General features: G+C 45.2%; 1 long non-coding RNA gene across 1 annotated transcript; it reads right to left on the reverse strand.

The window, feature by feature from the left end:
• Positions 1 to 121: 121 nt before the first annotated feature.
• LOC107975392 (uncharacterized) lies at positions 122 to 22,739 on the reverse strand. Its single transcript, XR_008548734.1, has 3 exons — positions 22,484 to 22,739; positions 1,273 to 1,365; positions 122 to 463 (listed from the first exon to the last, which is right to left on the reverse strand). It is a non-coding gene; the product is annotated as an uncharacterized LOC107975392 (long non-coding RNA).
• Between the last annotated feature and the right edge of the window lie 858 nt (positions 22,740 to 23,597).

Genomic DNA, 23,597 nt, shown 5'->3' on the forward strand with positions numbered 1-23,597 from the left:
TCCCAGTGAAAATTAATTCAAATATGTCTTCATTGATATATTTCAAGTGTTGTGCGCTGAACATTGAGTCAGAATAATTTGATTAAGGTTCAATGATAAAACCACTCTGTCTCACTGATTTTAATTAAACTGGAATCTGAAAAACACATGCATTCAATATAGTGGCCATTATTTTTAATTCTAAACAAACATTTTTGGTTTTAAGCCAATATTTTTAGTTCTAAACCAACATTTTGGTTGGTTTAGTTCTAAACCAACATGTTGAAACCTTGGGAGGTTTTCGCATTTTCCCGAGTAAGAACTGCTTGCATTGACTTCCCGGAATGTGTCGCACCAGAACCTCAACCTTCAAAGAAGTTCCATTTTCTCCACTTCTCTCTTCTCCCCAGGACCCATGACTTCACACTTCAATATTTCTGCAGGGCTCACAGTTCACTGAGAGCTAAGTCAAAGTCAAGAACCACTGGAAGACAATGAAAATTTCATTCTTGTGGGCAATTTTAACTCTTAACTGTTACAAATGATGGTATCTGCGAACAAGATCTTCTATATACCAGATTCAGTCACCACATTTTGACTCTTTTTTTTTTTCACATGAATATACTTCCCATATGAACTCAAAAAGAAATCTATAAATATAAAATTATTTTAGAGATATTTCTTAGACTATGACAAATTATCCAAAACTTGAAAAAAGTTAAAAAGATAGATGGCAATTCTTGTTGATGTCAGATAGAGGCATTGTTTAGCAGGCACCTGTGGATTTTCTATATAGGTGAATATATTTGGTAGGACTCATCGCTTACTATTGATTAAAGATTAAGGACTTATGGGAAGTTACATGTCAGACATTAATCTATTAGAGATGCAGATTTCTGTCCAGGAGAAAAGATAACCCTAAAGGTTATGGCTTATCATCTTGTGGGACACTAACTTGTTTGGTATCTATGAACAAATTCACTTCAGTGTTTCTCTGACCATCCACTGTGTAAATGTTCATACCTCCTATTCTCATTTGAGCCAGTCTTCACATCTAATTTATCCCCTTATTAACTTATTAAAGTTGAACTTATTAAAGTTTTAACTTATTTAACTGAATTTAACTTACTAAAGTTGAATTTGACTTTAATAAGTTGAATTAATGCAATTGCTCAGTAAACATTAATTTAATTGAAGCTCATTCTTATCCAGAATAAATATAAAATGCAAGGTTCTTTGTGACACAAATATTTATAGAAACAATAAGAAATAACGTAGCTGGCTGGCTCATACCTGTAATCCCAACACTTTTGGAGGCCCAGGCAGGAGGATCACTTGAGCCCAGGAGTTCCAGACCAGCCTTGGCAACATTGTGACACTCCATCTCTACAAGAAAAAAATTTTTTATTTCAGAAAATTATTCAGATGTGGTGGCATGTGCCTGTGGTCCCAGCTACTTCGGAGGCTGAGGGGGAAGATCTTTCGAGTTCAGGAGGTCGAGACTGCGTGAGCTATGATTGTGCCACTGAGCTCTAACCTGGGCGACAGAGTGAGACCCTGTCTCAAAAAAAAAAAAAAAAAAAAAGAAGGAAGGAAGAGAGAGAAGCAAACAACTAGAAATACTAGCAATATAAAAGTGATTAGTTTTGTATTTATATGACATTTAACTAATAAACTCTAAAATATTAGCTGAAAGAACAAAGAAAATGCTTGCCTTTATATTGTCTCGTGTTCAACATAATTATGATAATTTAAAAAGATGTAAAGATCTTCATTTTGAAAATGTGTTGCTGAAAGTGAATAAACGAATAAAACTGAGGGGAAATAATCTTTTCCTCTAAAGCTTAAAAACTTAGTAAATAAATAGCATAATATATGGAAAGGACATAGGCTTTGGGTGAATCTAACTTGGGCTCACATCAAGCTCTATCCTTCGGGCAAGTTACTACATTCTCCAAGCCTCAGTTGTTTCAACTGTAGATGAGACTTGGTAATAACACCTTCCTCCCAGGATTGCTCAGGGAATAAGGTAAAGTCTGCAAAGTGCAGGGAGCTGTCTGGCAAACGGTAAAAAATGAAAGCATAATAAGTAATACTTTTGCATCCCACAAGTCTTTCTTATTTTTTTAATTAAAACAAATTTTTTTATAGACAGGTCTCTCTCTGTCATCCAGGCTAGAGTGCAGTGTCACGATCAGAGCTCACTGCAGCCATGAACCCCTAGGCTCCTGGGCTCTTGGACTTAAGCTGTCCTCCCACCTCATCCTCCTGAGTAGCTGGAACTACAATCATGAGGCTTTATGTTAAGTTTCATCTACTAAATTGTAACAACTAAAACTTGAGGACTAAAATATATGGAAAAATTACTACTACATGAAAAATTGTGTTAAAGTCGTATCATTTATCTCTTTATTAGTGAACTGGGCTATAAATGTTCTAAAGATAAGCTCAGGCTGGGTGTGGTGGCCCACACTTGTAATCCTAACAGTTTGGGAGGCCAAGACAGGAGGATCACTTGAGCCCCACAATTTGAGACCTGCCTAGGCAACATAGCAAGACACCATCTCTACAACAACAAGGAAGATAGTGATATGGTTAGGCTTTATGTCCCCACCCAAATCTCATCTTAAATTGTAATCCCCGTAATTCCCATAATCCTCACATATCAAGGGAGAGACCAGGTGGAGGTAAATGAATCATGGGGAGAGTTTCCCGCATGCTGTTCTCATGATAGTGAGTTCTCACGAGATCTGTTGGTTTTATAAGGGGCTCTTCCCCCTTCAATGGGTACTTCTCCTTCCTGCCACCTTGTGAAGAAGGTGCCTTGCTTCCCCTTCCACCATGATTGTAAGTTTCCTGAGGCCTCCCCAGCCATGCTATACTGTGAGCCAATTAAACCCCTTTCCTTTATAAATTATTCAGTCTCAGGTAGTTCCTTATAGCAGTATGGAAATTGACTAATACAGATATGCCCAAATTAATAAAAATGATGCAAACCAATAATTGTGTGGCCACTAAAATCTTTACTTAACTGGCATCACACTCTTTACTTATGTTAAAGGAATAAATTGCATGCATTAGTTATCTATTGCTGTGTAGAAATTCCCCCACTGCAGCAATGTAACACAACACACACCTATTATCTCAACGAATCCGTGAGTCAGGAGTCCAGCGACGGACTTGCCGGCTCTCCTGCTGGGGTCTCACAAGGCGGTCACCAGGTTATGTCCAGGGTGGGTTCTCATGCGGAGTCTGACTGGGGGAGCGTGCATGCCCCTGCTCGCATGTGTTTGGTAACACTCAGCTCCTTTCAGTTGTAGGATCTGTGGCAGCTGCTGGCTTCTTCAGAGCCAGTGAGGGAGACAGCGAGTCTCCCCAAAAGACAGTCCTGTGTGATGTGAGTCATCCCCAGAGTGACATCCCATCACCTTTGCTGTAGCCATTGGTTAGAAGTCAGTCACCAGTCCTTCTCTGTGACTCAGGGGAGATGACTACATAAAAGGCAGTTACACCTGGAGGCACCTGGGAGTCTGCCATACGCCCCCCTGCCTCCCTCGCATGTGCAAAAGTCATTCACCTGCTCTAGGTACCTAAGATTTTCGGAGCTTCATGGCATCAGCTCAAAGCCTGAAATGTCAACATCTAAATCAGGTCAAAGGTCAGCGGAGGGTCATGGTGCAATCATTCGGTTCAGGTTCTGGGACACAATTCCTCTCCATGGATGGGCCCGGGAAGCTAAAGAGATTAGTGACCTGTCCCGTGGTGGAGCAGGCACCAGATGCAGCTGTAGACATTTCAGTTTTCAAGGGGAGGAAATGGCAGATAAAAGGCATCTTGACTGTGTAGCAATTCCAAATCCAGAAAAGTAAAGGTTGGGAGTCCTCAGTCAGGTTTCCAGGGCTGGGGAGAATTCTCCTGGCTTCTGGATTCCCTGTCTGGGCTCTTGGTCCCCGCATCTACACTGCACTTGTTTGGAAGGAAAGGTTGCCCATGTTTGCAGCTGAGGAGTTTTTAGCCTACTTCCAGCCAGCAAAATCTGGGGAGTCTGGCAGCCTCCTTTCATCCTGTGCTCTCTCTGTTCCTTCCCACCCAGGCTGGCAGTGTTTCTGTGAAAGTGATTTCCTCAAAATCTTTGTCTCTCATGGATTTCACCTGGGTCTACTCCATGAGCCGAAGGCCTCACCTGCCGATGTTTCTGAGGCAAGCCCTTTTCTATCTTTGAGTCCTGCTGAGGTGACTCGGAGTCAACACCCTTCGGCTCCTCAGGGGCTCCCTGGTTCGATCCATGAGGCTCAGCCTTGACCTCTCTAAGGCACCCTTGGTGGGGCAGAATGCTGAGGCTATGATCTTTCTGAGGCCTTATCCAAAGGCTGTGCAGACACAGCCCAGTCACCTGGGCTCCTGGGCTTACGCTGTCTTGACCGCACCATCTCTTGCTATCTGGAGAGGCCGACGCCTCAGTTCTGGATGTCTGGACCCAAACTGTGAGATATAAACTTCTGTGGTTGTCCTCCGCCCAGTTTGCGGTCACATGTCGCAGTAGCCCGAGGTGACTAAGACAGGAAACTAAAGTGGCTGTTTCTTCCTCCAAGCTTTCGAAACTTTTTTTTTTTTTTAATTGAGACAGAGTCTCGCTCTGTCACCCAGGCTGGAATCTAGTGGCGAGATCTTGGCTCATGCAACCTCTGCCTCCCAGGTTCAAGCAATTCTTCTGCCTCAGCCTCCCTAGTAACTAAGACTACAGGCACCCAGCACCACGCCCAGCTAATTTTTATATTTTTAGTACAGACAGGATTTCTCCATGTTGGCCAGGCTGGTCTCAAAACTCCCGACCTCAGGTGATCCACCCGCCTTGGCCTCCCAAAGTGCTGGGATTACAAGCGTGAGCTCCCGCGCCCAACCTGAAACTTTGTTCTTTATCAACTTAGGATCCCGGAGAGCAAAGCACCCGGCCTCCCATCCGCCCAGTGTCTTACAGCGTCATCTTCATTTCCACCAAAAGGTCACGGATACATTTCTGCTTTCGCACCCAGCACGTTTTAGACAGTAAGCTTGTTCATGTGTCTTTCGCACCCAGCACGTTTTAGACAGTAAGCTTGTTCATGTGTCTTTCGCACCCCGCACGTTTTAGACAGTAAGCTTGTTCATGTGTCTTTCGCACCCCGCACGTTTTAGACAGTAAGCTTGTTCATGTGTCTCTGTCCCTAACTCGGTTGAACTTTCTGAGAAAGTCCCCACAGCATTTTAGAACTTGTGATGTTTCGGAACGTGGCCTCTAACCAGACCATAGGGCTCAGCTGGCAGCCCTGCTGCCTCCCAGCAGAGGTCACATGAGCTTCTTGTGCTTCCTTTTTCTCATCTGCACACTGGAAACGACAACAATAGAACCCATCCCACAGTGGGGTGCTGGCCAGGTGAATTGATCCCCACAAAGTGCTTACAACAGTGCCTGCCCCATAGCAAGTGCTGTATGCACACTGGCTATTGTGACGTTTGTATCCTAATACAAACGAAGATTGACCGTGCTAAGGATGCGAACATTTGCTGAATGAGCTATAATTTGATATTCTGTCCTAAACATTCAATTATATTTGCTTTTCCTAAAAAAAAAAAAAAAGGTGTGATTGTGTGTGTGTGTGTTTACTATAAGCCACATCAAATTCTTTCAAGCAATAGGTATAAATGAAATAAGCAGCAATTTATAAGGTCCCTTTCTACTCTAGAAATCTAAAAGTAAAACTTCAGCAAACCTAAAGTTTAGGGCAATGAGACAGGCTGGATGGTCGGGTTGCCTGGTACCAAGGTCTGAATGTGCCCCTCAGAATTCATGAATTAGAGACTTAGTCGCCCGTGCAAAAGTGTTGGGAGGTGGGGCCTCATGGGAGGTGTTTAGGTTATGAGAGCTCTGCCCTCATGATGGTTCAATGCCCCTATAAAAAGGGCCGTTGGGAGTGGGTGTTCTCTCTTGCTCTCTCTCTCTCTCCTGCTCTTCTGCCATGCGAGGACATGGCGTTCCTCCCCTCTGGAGGATGCGGCATCTTAGGTGTCATATTGGAAGCAGTGAGGCTAGGTCTGAGCTGCCAGGGCCTTGATCAGGCCCCAGAACTGTGAGAAATAAATACCTGGCCTTTGTAAGTTACTCAGTCTGAGGTGTTCTCTTATAGCAGCACAAACTGGACTAAGACATGTGGGTAGCAGGATTTAAAAATAAATTTTAAAACTTTTTTTGACAGTTTCAAAAATGTATCCTACTTCCCTTCTTCTCTGACTTGTTTGTTTTTACCATGTATTATTATAGTTGATTTTACACAAATACACTTTTAGACTAACTCATTAACTCTGAACATCACTATGTCCCCCTCTATTTCTAAAAATAACAAAAGTGATTTCTATTTATTGAGCACCTACCGAGTGCCAGGCTCCATGCTGGGTTCTATTTTCTTTAGAACATCTATTTCATTATTACTTAACAATTATCTACTTTACACATTATAAGCCAAACTCTGTTCTATACTCCATGTGGGTTTAATTCAATATATAGTCACCACAGCCTTGCAAAGAAGATATTTAATTACGCAGGTGAACAAACTGAGACTTGTTAAAAAACTAGAATAAGGTCTCACAGTGATTCCAACCAGACTTGTCTTATCATTATTACAAATGATGCTTTCTCTCATGATAGACATCTATAATTTACCTAGTAGGAATTGCTGCACACATTTTGTTTGGTGTTTTGATTTTTTAATTATATTGTATATATATTTCCATGTAGCACATAATAATTTACATAATTATGGTAACATTGTTACACCCAATTACCTACTTCAATTCAGCTAATTTCCTCTTGGTAAACATTGATTGAGTGTTTATGTGCCAGATTCTGTCAAATGCCAAGGAAATAAAAATAACTGAGATAAGGTTCCTAACCCCAGATTTTCATCTAGCCAGGAGACATACATTATGTGAAAAGATAAGCATAATGCAGTGTGATACATGCATTTCTCAATGGTTGCACATTTGAGTTATTGCTAACTTGGCTGTTATCAATAGCATTAGTACTGCCGGGCACGGTGGTTCACGCCTGTAATCCCAGCACTTTGGGAGGATGAAGCGGGCGGATCACGAGATCAGGAGATTGAGACCATCCTGGCTAACATGGTGAAACCCCGTCTCTACTAAAAATACAAAAAAAATCAGCCAGGCGTGGTGGCGGGGTGCCTGTAGTCCCAGCTACTCGGGGGGCTGAGGCAGGAGAATGGTGTCAACCCGGGAGGCAGAGCTTGCAGTGAGCCGAGATCACACCATTGAACTCCAGCCTGGGCAACAGAGCGAGACTCCATCTCAAAAAAAAAAAAAATAGCTTTAGTACAAATATTTTCACCATACCCCTGGATTATAGTTTTCAAAGAACACTAAGAAGCCAAAGCATAGGGACAATGGCCCTGCTTCCATTATGACAGCCAGACTGCTTTCCAGGATGCCTGCACCAAGCTTGTTTCTCAGTATCCAGTGCGTGGAAAGAGGATGGTCACACCTGCCCTTTACGTCATGAAGAGGTTATGAGGCTTCACATAATCTATAAATATACGTGGTTACTGCTGATGTGTAAAGCGTAAGTATCCTTTGAGTACTTGTTTAGCAAAGTGTGGGTTATGTGTTCATGCCTATACATTCATATCAATCCGTGTGCATTTTGGATGTAAACCTGTATCATCTTTTTACATTTATTGTTTTCAGATTTCATTGTCTCTTACAAAACAGAGTTCCTTTTCATTGTGTATAAAAGTTTTTAATAATGTTATTTTGTTAAGCTTAACTATGATGTCTCTGATTATATTATTTTATCTCCAATAAGCAAAAATGAACATCTCCACCGTTGAGATGAACGAATTTTTTCATTCAAAAACCCCTGCTTTTCACGATTGGCCTTGCTTGTGATTAGCGCATAGTGTGTCCAGAGCGTAAATGTGAGAGCAGGCCCTGATTCTTCAGCACTTCCTCTCCCACATTTCACTATTCCAGGCTTATGATATCTTATACTTTTAGAACTTTGGATTTCTTTCTGGAGTTGATTCCCATGCCCTGAGTGTAACATTTCCGTATAGATAATTATTATTATATAATACATTCTTTTTTTTTTTTTTTTTGAGACGGAGTCTTGCTCTGTCACCCAGGCTGGAGTGCAGTGGCATGATCTCAGTTCACTGCAACCTCTGCCTCCTGGGTTCAAGTGATTCTTCTGCCTCAGCCTCCTAAGTAGCTGGGACTATAGGCGTGCGCCACCATTCCCATCTAATTTTTGTATTTTTACTAGAGATGGGGTTTCACCATACCAGCCAGGCTGGTCTCAAACTCCTGACCTCATGATCCGCCTGCCTTGGCCTCCTAAAGTGCTGGGATTACAGGCATGAGCCACCGCTCACGGCCTACTGTGTAATACATTCTAAACCTGTCGCCAGTTCCCCTTCATTACCTCATTTGACAGAGTAAGTGGTCAAACCTCTGAGGAGAGCTGAGGAAGGCCAAGGCCTGAGCTCATCACGGACCTGGGAGAGCTTCAGGTCTGCAGAACCAATCCAGGAACTGCTGGGCCGCTCCTGGGGCCCACTTCTACTGCCATGAGCATCTTATATTCTCTTGCTGACAGACCCTGATGCCTGCCTGCCTGCCTGTGTGTGTTGCTGCCACCTCTGCATTTCTCCAGCCCTCTGTCTGTCTGGTGGCCTGGTCTAGTGGCCCCAGCTGTCTAGGTCCCCACTGCTGTGGCCATGATCCTGCTTTGTGCAGGAGGTGCAGCTGTCATCCCCGCAGCCACAGCAAGCCTGCCGACTCAGGCTCAAGCAGAAGGGGAGCAGCGCCCCCATTCTTCCTGCTGGATGACACCCCAGCTCTTGTCTCTTCCTGGAATGGAGGTGGGAGGGCTTGGGGAAGATTCCACCATGATAGGGCCCCATCTCCAAACTAAGGGGCCGCTCTTTCAGTTACCGTCCTCTACAAGAATTTGCTTTAAGTTCCAAGAAACAAAGGTGGAATGTATTTTAATACCATCAGACATCAAAAGTGCTCTTTCCACTGCTGATGGCTCCGTTCTACAAGTCAAGGGCATATCTTTAGGGTGTTCCTGGGGGTATCGGGGTCCTGCTACCAGAGACCTCTTCACAGGTGTCCTCAGAAGTCCTGGGTTCCCTCATCCCTCCTTATCTCAGAGACCTCTGAGGGGATGCAGACGAGGCCCCTGGTAAGCCTGCCCAGGGCCTTGCTAGATTTCCACCCCAGGGAAACCTGCTCTTGAGGACTCTGCAACATCCCAGTGACCACCAGCAGCCCATCTCTGTTTCATAGTGGTGACAATCTCCAGGCCCGCACTAGCAGGCCTGGGCCTTCTCCCTCTCTCGTTGCCCTGACCTGAGACTCTTGCGGCTGACTGTTTCACTGCCTCACTCCCGGGTTTCAGTCACTACTTCTGATCTGCCATGTGCAAGGAAAACAGATATCCATGCTTGTTAGAACTGGGGAGAAAACTAGAGATTTTTAAGAAAAATCTATGACTATAATGACCATCATTTATAAACAACAACACTTTTAAAAATCAGATATTTGGTTGGTCAACTGTAAAGAAAATAGAAAAATGCCTCATAAAGTTTAGATGAATATTTATCCCACCTACAAGGAAAATGCATGAACGTATAGAAGTACTGTGACACAAAGTCCATTTGAGAGGCTAAAAGGCCAGAGAAAAGTGTCTGGGAGCTAAAAACCTGCAGCCACCTGCCGGGTTCAAATGCCAGCTCTACCGCTTGACAGGCTACAAGACTGTAACAAGTTACTTGACTTCTTTATACCTCAATTTTCATCATCTGCAAAATGGAGTTGATACTAATAATGCCTAGCTTACATGGTTTTTGTGAAGACTAAATTAGCTGATCCGTATAAAGCATTTGGAGGCAGGCTGCCCACAGTAAATCCTATATAAGCGCTTGCTATTCTATTATTATCAAGATTTCAACAATTATGACTATTTAGTTCATGGGCTCTGTGACATCTATTTTGATTCTTAAGATCATTTTCCTTATTTCTTGTTATCTGTGAAGTCTTGAATAGCTGAGGTTACTGAGTAGTTCACTTCTATATAGGAGAGATACTATAAATGCTTCAGTAATGCACTCATGATGGAATGAAGAGAGTTGACCTTGTTCTTTGTTTTTGGTATAATTTTAAAAGATATATAGACACATATGCACATGTATACATACATATGCATACATCACATGCAATCATTTGTGCAAATAACCAATGGAGATTTAATGTCACTGTGAATTGCAAAACACACTCTACTGAGAGTATTAAAAAATAATGATGCTCACAAACTGAGATAGGTTGTCTTGATCGGACTCTGGTCACCCTGTTTAGGAAACAGTGTAATTGTACATGCTATGGTCTTCTCCATTGAGTTCAAGGACTCAGGAAATTGTATACTAGGTTTCCTGAGACAAAGCACCACTTTAATCAAATAATTAGTTATTTTGGTGTTTTAAAGCACAGCCCACAACAAACCATTATTTATTGTCCACCTAATGTATGCAAAGTAGCAAAACAAATAGAATTTGCTATTAGTTTTTTAAAAAGTTAAATTATTTCTGGCACCAGAACTAATTATTTAGTTATAATCACTTTAGCATTGCTGCTATGTATATACTTTTATTAATTATCTATTTGATATAAATGTCTTCAAGTATGGTCATTAATGGAAAATGTTTGCTAAAAACAATAAATGATAGGATTTTCAAATCCATCAAAGTCTGCCAAATGCTAGCACTTTCACTTGTGTCTTGGTTCCTACTAAACAATTAACATTTATTCTATTAAAATTCTTCAAGTTAACCATTTTATCTTGGCAGTTATCAACTCTGAGAGAGCGAATTTGTAGAGCTCTAATTCTGCAGCAAAGGCAAGTTTGTGATTTTGAAAATGGGGAAGATTGGAATCTGCCCTCTTCAGACTTCAAACAGGGGATCCTAAATCAGGCTCCTCTTTCCTGGTGGATGGAGGTGGGGAAAGGCACGATTCTATAGACCAAGGCTGGCTGGATCTGTCGTCTTTCGTTCAGGCTTCAAAGTACTGGTCATGCCAAGTTTCATGTGGAAGGACGGTAGAGCCTGATACACCTGCCCTTGGCAGTCCTTGGAGAGATGGGCTGCTGCCTCCCTGACTAGGCCTGTGGTCAACGCTTTAAGTACCTTGTTCTGCACTGGTCTCATCCTTTGGTCTAACCCAGAGATTTACAACTCAACAAATGTCATCATCGGTGACAAATGTCATCATCGGTGTTCCCCGGATGAGAAAAATCAGTGGCTTACATGTTCATAGCTACTTGAACAGGAAAAAAAAAAAGGGCTTTGAATTTTTCCTCCAAAATATTGTTACCCCTGAAACACATCTGTGGGCCCAGTTTTGAAACCCGTGGTAGCAGAGCCTACATGTTAGGGGCTTGAGGAGGACAGGGAGGTTGGGTGTTTCCACTCTGCATGTGAGTCCTCTGAATTATACTTTTTTTACTCTGCTGTTTCAACAGTCCACTTGACATTAATGCCCACTAATTTGGGTAAATGTGGGTCTAGATCCTTTAGATGAAGAAAAAATCAAAAGCATGAAAAAGCGAAAACGAATTTAAATTTAGCAATTCAAGGTGCAATAAAACACAACCATATCCTTTAAAAATGTAATTACATTGTAAGTCTCTGGTTAAAATGGCAATTGAGAGAAAGATTAATAAAATACACTTGAGAAAGTAATCCATTTTTAAAGTTCAACTAATTCAACACAGCATACATTTACTAAAAGCCTAAACTATATTCCTGTCATAAGTATAATTAACTAATAAAATAAACCCAAAGCTCGATATTGTTTATATGTCTTGGAAGTAATTCCCAAGTACTTCTGAGCCCCAGGGGTAGGAGCCTTGTCCTGAGTAAGTCACTTCATTTGTCTAGGTGTTAATTCTTCTAACTGTAAAATGAAAATTATTTCCTCATGGAAAAATTCTTCTCTCTTCCTGTTTCCTTATAAGGCCCTTCAAATCCATTACCTTCTAATACTCCTTACATTCCTCCAGCATTAAATAAGGTGTTTAAACACAAGGTGAGTCATTTTCTTTTTTTTTGGAAATGGAATTTTTTTGCTCTTGTCACCCAGGCTGGAGTGCAGTGGCATGATCTCGGCTCACTGCAACCTCTGCCTCCTAGGTTCAAGCGATTCTTCTGCCTCAGCCTCCCAAGTAGCTGGGATTACAGGCATGTGTCACCACGCCTGGCTAATTTTGTATTTTTAGTAGAGACAGGGTTTCACTATGTTGGACAGGCTGGTCTCGAACTCCTAACTCAGGTGATCCACTCACCTCGGCTTCCCAAAATGCTGGGATTACAGGCGTGAGCCACCGCACCCAGCCAGGTGAGTCATTTTCTAACTTGAAAATTCATTCTATTTATTGTGAACATAACTATATAAAATCTGTCCAATTCCTCAAAAGTCAATTTCAACAATGCGTTTGAAGGCAGATGCTTTCTCTGCCCATCACTGACTAAATTCCTTAGCTTTTGGGCCTAGGAAAATGACATGAAAATCCGGCAAGATGACGTCATGCCACAAGAAGGTTAATGTAAGAAAACCTCTAGCAAGTGAGACCGCCAGGTGGGCCCCTCCAGGCCTCTCTGCTCTGAACTCAACACACACAGCTCCTAAAAAGAGGAAACCAAAGCCGGAGTGGGGGAAGAGCCAGAGGAAGCCTAACATTTAGGATACTAAAATTCAGATCTCCCTTCCACAGGCCAGGTAACATAGACTTTAAAGTGTGCATGATGGACCTAGAAGTGAATGCAGGTTGAGCCTTAGACTAGCATAAAGTAGGGAGCAACACCCCAAATTATGGTAAACACTGAAAATATAGTAAAAGGGCCTTAGACTTTGACTCCATTTATTTATAATTAGCAAGAAAACAGATTCCTTTAATGATTCCAAGGTGTTAAAAAGTGTTACAAAAAATTATTTCTGAAGCATCTCATTCAGACAGACAGAAAACGGTGGAAAGGCATTAGGGGCCGGAATGGTGCCCACCCATCCTGGGCGCCGGGCACAGGGCGCATTCTCACAAACATCTCCCCTTTCCCTTGTTGGGAAGACACAGGGTTGGATGAAATCATTTCTAAAGTCTGTTTAATAATAAAATTGGTCACATTTTGCTATTTCCACATCTTTGGTCATGAGAAAAATGAAGTCACTATGTAAATGATAGCCTTTAAGATGCTCAATGAATCAGTCTCAGAGACAGAAAAGTTTTGTCAAAAAACCATAAAAACAATTTTGGTGCCCTGGAGACATCAAAAATTAGTTACCACCAATAGTTGCTAGACATTATCAAACACTTCAAATCTTTTCATTAGAAGTTGACATTTTTCCTATTTTTGCTCTTAGTAGGTACTAGTTAAAATTCTGCATTAATGATGAAATGCTATTTGGAGTAGAACATGTATTCTTTAATGCCTTTAAGTATTTTATTAGAGATCATTCTATAATTTCCTCATAGGAACATGAGTCAAAGTCTACTGCATTTCAATAATTATTTGCCTTACACACACCACAAAAGCATTAGTTGGACATTAGTATAAATTCCATACAAAATGCCAGTTCTTTGAAGCCATCTGAATCTCCTTGAGAATATTTCCTAAAAGCCTCACCCATGACTTTAAAACGGAAGATGGAGAAAATGCCAGTTGCAACCTCGCTGGCTCTCATTAAGGGGTCACTGTCAGAAATTGGTTGAGGAGAAGGAGAAGGAGGGGTAATTTCCCTTTAAAATGGAGAGGAGCTTCTTTTAGAAAGGAAATTCGCTGAGGAAGTTGTTTTAAAACAAATAAATGTTCAGGATGAAGCCAGCAAAAGGTGTGAAGGGGCCCGCTTTGATTTTCCAATTTGTGTATTTGGGCTCAGACAAGGACAACATTTTATGCACATATTAATCGAATGCAAATACGCCTCCCGCGAGGACAGCGGTATTTGACACTGAGTATTGTCAACAGAAAGGTTTTTGGCGTATTTTTTAATCTCATCAAGGTGCCTATGGAAGGGGCAGTACCCGGGGAGGTGGGACGTCCCTGTGCCTGGGAATGGAGTCTGGGCTGGACTTCCAGATGGGTCTGGAGCAAGTGATTTACGGAATTATCTCCACATCAATGAGTTTTTGGAAAGGTGTAAACATCTCCTTCCAAGTCTTCAGGTGACTGTGTTTGTTTAGCCCCCTCCTCCTCTCCCCCAGGAGCTCTGGTTCTTCAACTTGAGTGGGCATCAATCACCTGGGGGGCTTGTGACAACAGTTTTCGAGGCCCCACCCTGCCTGAGGCCACAGCTCTGTGGGGCCCAGGGATGTGCATTTCTCACAAGTCGCCGGGTGACGCGGGTCCAAGACCACACCTTGAGACCCGCTGCTCTAAAGCATCGGTTTTGATCCTCAGATGCTCTAAAACGTCGCTTGTTCCGAAAAAGGGGGACAGCAAACTAGAGCTTTTACCACACATTGGATAAAGAAGTTGTGCTCATTCAACACCAGCAGGAAGCTTGTTTCCAAAGGCTTATCAAGCTGTGCAGGGTGAAACCTGTCATCAGGTGAAGGTGGGTGAAGGCTTGGAGGTGAAGGAAATCTATCTTTTCAAGCCCCAGTGCTGGTTTCTTGTCTTTTTTGTAGGGAACGGCATTCAAACACAGACCCATGCAGTAAGCTGTGGACACACTTAGAGAAACCCGAGTTGCTTTTTATTTATTCATCCATCGTTCTTTCACCCAAAAACATGTATTAAATGCCTCCTGTGTGCAGGTGCTGTTCTGGGCTTTTAGGAAATGTGGGTGAACAGTGGACTCCTTGGCCCTGGAGCTTCGGTGGGAGAAACAGTAAAGAGGTCTAAGATTTAGCTGCCATGGTCTGGAAGGAGGTGACCTGTGCGATGACAAAGCCAGGCAGGTGGGAGAGGGGTCCAGGAGTGGGCAGCGTGGGGCAGCTGCGAAGGGGATGGGGGCTGGTGGCAGGTGAGCCCAGATGAAGTGGGCAGGAGGAGGGGGCTCTTACCAGAAAGGGGTCCCGATCCGGACCCCAAGAGAGGGATTTTGGATCTTGCGTAAGAAAGAATCCAGGGCGAGTTCAGACAGTAAAGTGAAAGCAAGTTTATTAAAAAGGAAAGGAATAAAGAAGCAGCCACTCCATAGGCAGAGCAACCCCGAGAGCTGCTTGTTGCTCATTTTTATGGTTATTTTTTGATGATATGCTAAACAAGGAGTGGATTATTCATGCTTCCCTTTTTCAGACCATAAACTGTCATGGCGCTGGTGGGAGCGTAGCATCAAGGACGACCAGAGCTCACTCTTATCGCCATCTTGGTTTTGGTGGGATTTGGGCTCTCCTCTACTGCAACCAGTTTTATCGGCAAGGTCTTTATGACCTGTGCCTTATACTGACCTCTTATCTCATCCCGTGACTTAGAATGTCTAACTTACTGGGTATGCAGTAGGTCTCACCCTTATTTTACCAAGCCCCTACTCAAGATGGAGTCGCTCTGGTTCAAATGCCTCTGACAGGGCCTCTGAGGGAAGAGTGCTCCCCAGGAAGGGCCCTCGAGGGCAGAGGCCCTGCCCTGGACCCTGACTCCATCCTCAGGAAGCAGCAAGGAGGTCAGAGGGGTGAGCAGGGAGGACAGGAGGATGGAGGAGGGACGGCCCAGACTGAGCCTGATGCTGTGCTGAGAGGAGACAGGTATGCACAGGTGGGCAGAGAGTGGTGATGGGGACCCGGACTTGTCCAGGTGGGAGGGGCTGTGGCCCGGACCAGGGGCTTCGGGGACAGGGATGAGAAGCAGGAGGATTCTGGATACGGTTCTGATGAAGAGCTGTATTGCTCTTATTGGGATTCCATGGCCTTGGCCTTCATCCTTGTCTAGAGAGGTTGGTGCCGGCCGTGCCTCTGTAGGAGGGGTGTGGGCTGAAACCAAGGCTCCTTAGTGAAGCATTGCCCTGGCCTGAGCTTCTGCCACAGTCTGACTGGAACAGCACTAGGCCGTTTATCTGTTTTCACAGTAGATGTCCCTGACACTACCAGGTCATGCTACATTTGTCAGTGGGTCGCCTTGATGGGCTCCTCGGCCATCTCCTTCCCTTCAGGTCACTTGTCTTTTGTGCCAGCAACACACACCCCTCACCCACACAGTTTCTCCATTTCCCCTAAGTCAGTGGCCACTTGGACCCCACCTCCCACCCCGAGACACTGGGTCAGGATGGGGCTCAGGACAGACACCAGCGCACCATCCATTGGTTGAGTACACACTTTAGGATGGTGTCTTTCATGCGGTCAGTGAGAAGCTCGTCATTGGGACCCCAACAAGGTTCAGCACATACAGGGGGCTAAGTCCCCAATTCCTAGGGGCTGTCCTGAAATTCTCCATAGTCTGCCATCGAAAAGGAGACATGGGATGTCCCCCTTATGTGGCCAGGCTGCCTTGCAGCCACCAACCACCCAGCCGAGGTGGGGGATGGCCCGATCCTCATTACTGGTGCCACAGAGGTGCTGCCTCAGGGCAAGGTGGCCTGTGGTCGATGCCATTTCACTCATCTCAACCCAGCAGAGGACAATAACCTCCATCTGTTCCCGTAGACAGAGAAGCCACCCCATGACCAACTCTCTGCCCTTCTGTCTGAACCCATTTCTCAGCTCCATCCATTCTACAGCAGTGTTGGCCCAAGCTGCCATCTTGCAGGCAGGGGCAAATCTTGGGGGCTGCTCCCTGCAGGTGCAGTTGGTCTGCCTTTATCTTGGTGGTGCCTGCTGGTGGCGCAGAGAGGAGAGGAACACCTATGGGCTCATCCCAGTCTTCACTCTTCTCCATGCTAGAGCCCTCCATGGAATCCCGGAACTTAGGGCTTCAGGACGATTTAGTAATAATAGCCCTGACCAGTTGACGTGGTGGCCAGTGACTATTCCAATGGGCATGCAACAAGCCAGGGTGTCTGTTTTGTCATCCTGTGCCAGCAGGCAGAGGAGTAAGGTCTCCAGGATCTCAGCCCCAGCAAGTCTCACCCGTCTTTCTAGTCATAGTGGCCCTGTAGCTGAGGAACCCGCCTGCGCTGTGCTGACCTCAGTGGCCGCTGACCTCAGGGGCCATGGCTGGGGGGCCTGACTTTCACTTAGTCAGATCCACACCCTGCAGCCGCTCTTCCAGACCCTCTGGTGTTTTAGGGGCATCTCCCTACTCAGGCATGGGCCCCATCCATCAAGGATAGCAGCTACCGACCCCACATTGGTGTGGAGGGCCCACCTGGGATTGCCCCACAGATCTCCACCCCGCTTCGGTGCATCCCATGGGCTCAGCAGGCACGGGGCTTCTTCCCACCTCCTGCCTAGCCCCCCAATCACTGTGCTGAGCTCCTGTGGGCTCCAACAGGGGTGGTGCCACGTCCAAGAGGCCCACAGGAGACCTGGAGCCAGCATGGGAGACACATGCAGTGGCGGCTGCCGGACGGGAAAACCACTACTGTTTGTAAAGAGCGTGCCGTTTACACAGCATTTTCCCTTTGCACCCTCCAGCTAGCAGCCTCCATCTGACCCAAAACAAAGGGCCTTGATCCCCTGGTACAGCCTGCGCTCCAAGGGCTGGGCCAGGGGTTCAGATCCCTTCATGGATGAAGAGTGGATCTCCAGGTTGGCCACTCCTGGATTCCTTAGCTGGGGACTCTGAACACACGCTCTTTTTAAACCACCGGGCGGGTCTCAGGGCACACTTCCGTTACAGCTGTCAGGTGCATCTGCCACACGCAAGGATGCCCAGTGTGTCTGCCAAGACTCCACAGAGCCAAATACTGAGAAAACCACGTCACCTTCAGTGGGAGGGTCTGCACAGAAGATGGCAAGGGCGATGGGTGCAGGGATGGGGAAAGAACTTTGGCCAAAACTCAATCTGGGCCGGGTGCGGTGGCTCTCGCCTGTAATCCCAGCATTTTGGGAGGCCGAGGTGGACGGATCACCTCAGGTCAGGAGTTCAAGACCAGCCTGGCCAACATGGTGAAAACCCCGTCTCTACTAAAAATACAAAAAAATTAGCCAGGTGTGGTGGCGGGCACCTGTAATCCCAGCTACTCGGGAGGCTGCGGCAGGACAATCGCTTGGACCCGGGAGGCAGAGGTTGCAGTGAGCTGAGATCATGCCATTGCACTCCAGCCTGGGGGACAGAGGAAGACTCTGTTTCAAAAAAAAAAAAAGAAAAACAACACACAAAACAACAACAACAACAACAAAATTCAATCTGCTGTAGGGTTCTTGTTCCTTTTAGTGAGAATAACATTAGTGATCAAATCTGGGTGTGAGAATGGGTGCTCAGTGCTACTGGTGTCAGAGCTTCTAGGCTCTTTCAGTAGATATATTTCAAGTTAGAAAATATATCTTACAAATAAAGCATGAGTTCATATTAATATTTTCAGTGCAAACATAACATTGTAAAATTTTGCATGGACTTTTATTTTGTACTTGTATTCTTTTCTCACACTAAAAACCTTGGTTTATAAGAGCATTCAAAATTACTTATTTTATCTTATACATAAAATAATTTCAAAACAATAATTCTAATATTATTACTGACAAATTGCTAAATTCAGTTTAAGATTTTTAAATTTCTTTTGTACTTACACTGTATTTCACTAAGCATGTAAATAAAGTAAATAAAAATACTGTGTTTTAAAGACCAAGAAATGGTTGTTTTCTGTATGTGGTTACGTTACCAATTTGATATACAATTAGGTTCACACATTACAGTTTTCAATTGTATAAACCGTTTTCTGTATGATTTAATTGAACGGTACAAAAATCAAAGAGGATTAGAGGGTTAATGATTGAACTGTCACTTTCATGCCATCATTTTCCCCCTAGGGTTCGCTGTTTGTAACCATCTTTGTTAGTTTCTGGTTTATCTTTAAAAATATATATATAGAGAGAGAGAGAGAGAGGGAGAGAGAGAGGGAGAGAGAGCGGGAGAGAGAGAGAGAGAGAGAGAGAGAGACAGGGTCTTGCTTTGTGGCCCAGGCTGGAGTGCAGTGGTATAATTATGGCTCACTGCAGCCTCAACTTCCCAGACTCAAGGGATCCTCCCACCTTGGCCTTCCAAAGTGCTGGGAATACAGGTGTGAGCCACTGCACCTGGCCTAGGCTTTATCCTTCTTTTTGCTAATATATACACACATATTCTTATTTCCCCACATATATGACACAAGACACAGCCATCTATTTCTTCTGTTCTGCCCCTTGATTTTTCCCTCCCGGATATGATATCCCGCAGATCTTGACATATCAGTCCACAGAGATCTTCCTCTTCTTGTGGCTTCATAGTCAGCCCACTACTCATGGACATTTTGGTGGTTTTGATCTTGTGTTATCACAAATAATGCTGTAATTAACAACACTGTGCCCAGATCGCTCTGTGCTTATGCCGGTGTAAGGTTTAGATAGATTTCTAGCAGATAGGGTTGCTAGATTGAAGGGCAAATGTAGCTGTCATTTTGTTTCTATTGCTTTTAAAAATGAAATCATGTTTTTAATCCAAAGTCAATCTTCACCCATCTCAGCATGCTCTCCTGTGTTAGCTGAAATAATCTCTCACACCTGTTTGGGACTATGGATTAGGTCTTCTTTTTTCTGCTGTCTTAAAAAGTAAACTTGTTATATATGGTATATTTATTCTGAAATTTCAGATGAATTCCCCTATTCTATACCACTGAATCTTTTCTCGTGACTGGTCATGTTTTTGCTGTCTTCTCATTCATGTGTGTGTGTCTGTGTGTGCACTCATGTGCCTGTGTCTTTGTGCATGCTCTTGTGTGTCTGTGTGTAATGTGTGTCTCTGTGTGTGCTCATGTGTGCCTGTGTTTTTGTGTATGCTCATGTGTGTCTGTATACGTGTGTGTATCTGCATGTCTTTGTGCATGTTCCCAAATGTTTGTGTGTACTTATGTGTCTGCTTGTGTGTGTATGTACATGTTTGTATATTGGGGGGGGGCAGAGGAACAAGTGTGTGGCATTGAGCTGTGTCAGGGGCCAATATGGTTTCCAATATTGACATATTGGTTTTTTATATTTCTTAGAAATTTCTGGATCTTCCATTAGCATCTTTTAATCTGTGAACACAATTCAGGGGAAATGGTTTACCCAAGCTGTATATTTGGGGCTTCAGGCAGCAGTGAGGTACGGAAAATAAAGGAAGCGTGAACAGTGCTGCCCAGGGTCTCAGAGGTTCAGCTGCTTCAGGTGAGGACCAGGTGATGTCATCACCAGCTCCCCCTGGATGTGCGATGTGCTCACCTGTAAGGGCGGCTGACAGGTCCGACATCATGGTCATGGTCTCTGTCACCTGTTGAGTGTGCTGAGGGCAAGCCCAGCCCTGAGCGTTTCACACAGACAGACCCCTTAACCTCAAGGCCACCCCAAGGCATGGGTGCCTCAGCCTGACTCACAGATGAGCAAACCTCAGCCCCAAGAAAGGAAGCCCCCGGCCCAGGCCCCGCACCCAGGCCCTGACCCTCCACATGTGGTCACAGCCCCCGGCCCCACTGGGCCCTTCACTTGTGACACCCACGCCTCCCTGGCCAGGCTGCTGCCACTTGCTCAGCAGGGGTTCAGTGGTGACACCCACGCCTCCCTGGCCAGGCTGCTGCCACTTGCTCAGCAGGGGCTGCTCATGCCTCCAGTGTTCTCACAGAACTGGCTGGTTCTGGCCACCAGCCAGGCTGCTGACCCCAAAAATGGAAAAAGCTTTGGGGTGATCCCAAACTCCCTCCACCGAACCCATGAGCCTGCCTGCACCTCATCTGTCCTGTTGGCTGGGGCCGGGGAGTGGGGGGTGGTCGTGAAGGGTAGGAAAGAGGGTCTTCCTCCCCAAGGATCCTGTCGTCTGGGGTGGGAGGGGGGCTCGCGAGGGGGTGGGGGAGAGGGTCTTCCTTCCCCTGAGGGGATGGGGGATCTGGGGGGAGGTATGAGGGGTGGGGGAGAGGGTTTTCTTCCCCAAGGGTCCTGTTGGCTGGGGAGGGTGGGTATTAAGGGGTGGGGGAGAGGGTTTTCTTCCCATGGAATCCTGGCCTCAAAAGGGTCTTTCTTCTCTGGATATCAAATTTCTCGGTTTTAAAACTCAACGGATGAATCTAGGGGATCACCAAGGATGTACACAGCCTGGGGTATCTCTGTTCATTCGTGCTGGTTACCCAGGGCTGGCACCTGGGGCCCAGCATATGTTTTGGGGGTAAGCGCTTCTTGGGTGCAGAGGCGCCGCCCGCCGCCCGCCGCCCGCGCCGCTTCCGCTCTCCGGCTCTAGAGGGCGCCCTAGCACAAGGAGCCGCCTCGCCCGGGCTGCTGGTGCAGGTTCAACGCTCGTGCTCTCTCCCTGGGACCTTGGATGACAAAAAGCTGCGTGAATTTTTCACATGCATTCATGTGAAAGAAAACTGACTTTTAAAAAGTGTTATTAGAATTTGCAACTTTATGTTCTCAAAGTTTTAATTTTGCCAGAACTACAGACTTTCAGTATAAATGTACAGTGATATTTCCTGCCACCAATAATGGCTCTGTTGTCCAATGAACCGAGGACATCAAATACAGAAACACCAAAGATGCCGCAAATTCAATTTGTTAGCAATCACACGAATAGTTGCTACCTGTCCCAGCAGGATCTGCTGCAGTGCCTTTTCTGTCTTCATCAGCAGGAAAACTCTTCTCGCTGGGCTTCTTTCCGTATGCCTTTTTGTATGACCTTTCAAGATTTCTGACAGCCTAAGTCACACACACACACACACACACACACATACACACACACACACGTGTATCATATTTTAGATCAGGATAATTTTTACAGAGAAAGATTTTTTTTTTTTTTTTTACCGAGACAGAGTCTCGCTCTGTCGCCCAGGCTGGAGTGCAGTAGTGTGATCTCGGCTCACTGCAGCCTCCACCTCCCAGGTTCAAGCGATTCTCCTGTCTCAGCCTCTCAAGTAGCTGGACTACAGGCATGCACCACTGCGCCCTAATTTTTGTATTCTTAGTAGACATGAGGTTTCACCATGTTGGTCAGCTGGTCTCGAACTCCTGACCTCAGGTGATCTACCCGCCTCAGCCTCCCAAAGTGCTGGGATTACAGGCGTGAATCACCACGCCCAGCTGGAAATATTTTTTTTAATACTGTGTTTCCTCATGCATTTAACAAATTGTGGTTCCCTATGACAGTGGCTAGGAGTGAAGTCATGGAGCTCCGTGTGTTTGTGTGCCCATACCCACTCCCAGACAAGAGCATGGACGAGCTGATTGTAAGAACATGCCTTTGCCAAAGCGCAGTGCCATAGGACATCAAGGCCTCTGGGCTGCATCGCAGAAAAAATGTGCCACAAACTGGCCACTCTTCCCCATGCTCACTGAGGACACAGAATAGGAACAATTACTTACCGAGAAGAGAAAGGCTTTCATGAGAAAGAGAGAAATGAAGAAGCAGGCAAGATCATCCAAAGTCCATATCAGCGCTGCTGAAAGGAAATTGTCTTTCCAAGCACAGCGACACCGCGAAACTCAACAAAGTGACAGGCTCAACGCAGTGGCAGCCTCTGCCAGGGCTCTGGGCCACCGGAATTCCCTGCCTCCTTCGGCTTGGCCACCACGAGCTCCTCCCCAGGGCTCTGTTCTGTCCTTGGCTTTCCTTTCTCAAGCAGTGCTCTGGATTTCCGTAGCCTGGCAACAAGGTTAGGGGGTGGTGGCTGGGGGAAAGAAGCCCTGAGCTGGTGGTTTGTCAAAGGCACTTGGAAACCCAGCCAAAGGAGTCCTGGCTGGGAGTTACGGAAAGGAGAGAGAGACATCACAGAAAAACCATTTTCTGCATGCCTTTGTCTTTATTTTGCCTTGTCTTTCTTCCACTGGCACCTATATTAATCTCTCCTTGAGGTTAGCAAATACTCTTATTTTTAAATTAAGATACATAATTCACATACCATAAAAATCACCCTTGATACAATTCAGTGGTTTTTAGTATTTTTCCAAGGTTATGCAACTGTCTTCACAATCAATTTTAGAACATTTTCACTGCCCCATAAGCAACCCAGTACCCATTAGCAGTCACTCCCCATTTCCCTGTTGTTAGCCCCTGGCAACTACTAATCTCCTTTCTGGCTCCATAGATATTATGGGCTGAAACTGTGTCCCTCAAAATTTGTATGTTGAAGCCCTAGCTCCCCATACCTCAGAATGTGACTGTAGTTGGAGATGGGGCCTTTAAAGAAGTGACTAAGTTAAAATAAGGTTGGATGGGTGGGCCCTGATCCAAACTAACTGGTGTCTTTGTAAGAAGAGGGCACTAGGACTCTGGCTGTGCGGGCACAGAGGGGCGACCATGTGAGGACACAGTGAGAAGGCGGCCATCTGCAAGCCAAAGAGGGAGGCCTCACCAGGTGTCAGCTCTGCTGACACCTTGATCTCAGACTTCCAGCCTTCAGAACTGTGAGATGATAAGTTTCTTACTTAACCCACTCTGTCTGTGGCCCTTGGTTATGGCAGCTCTGGCAGATGAACG

This window comes from Pan troglodytes, chromosome 5 (genome assembly GCF_028858775.2).
Source record: "Pan troglodytes isolate AG18354 chromosome 5, NHGRI_mPanTro3-v2.0_pri, whole genome shotgun sequence".
Classification (NCBI taxonomy): Eukaryota; Metazoa; Chordata; class Mammalia; order Primates; family Hominidae; genus Pan; species Pan troglodytes.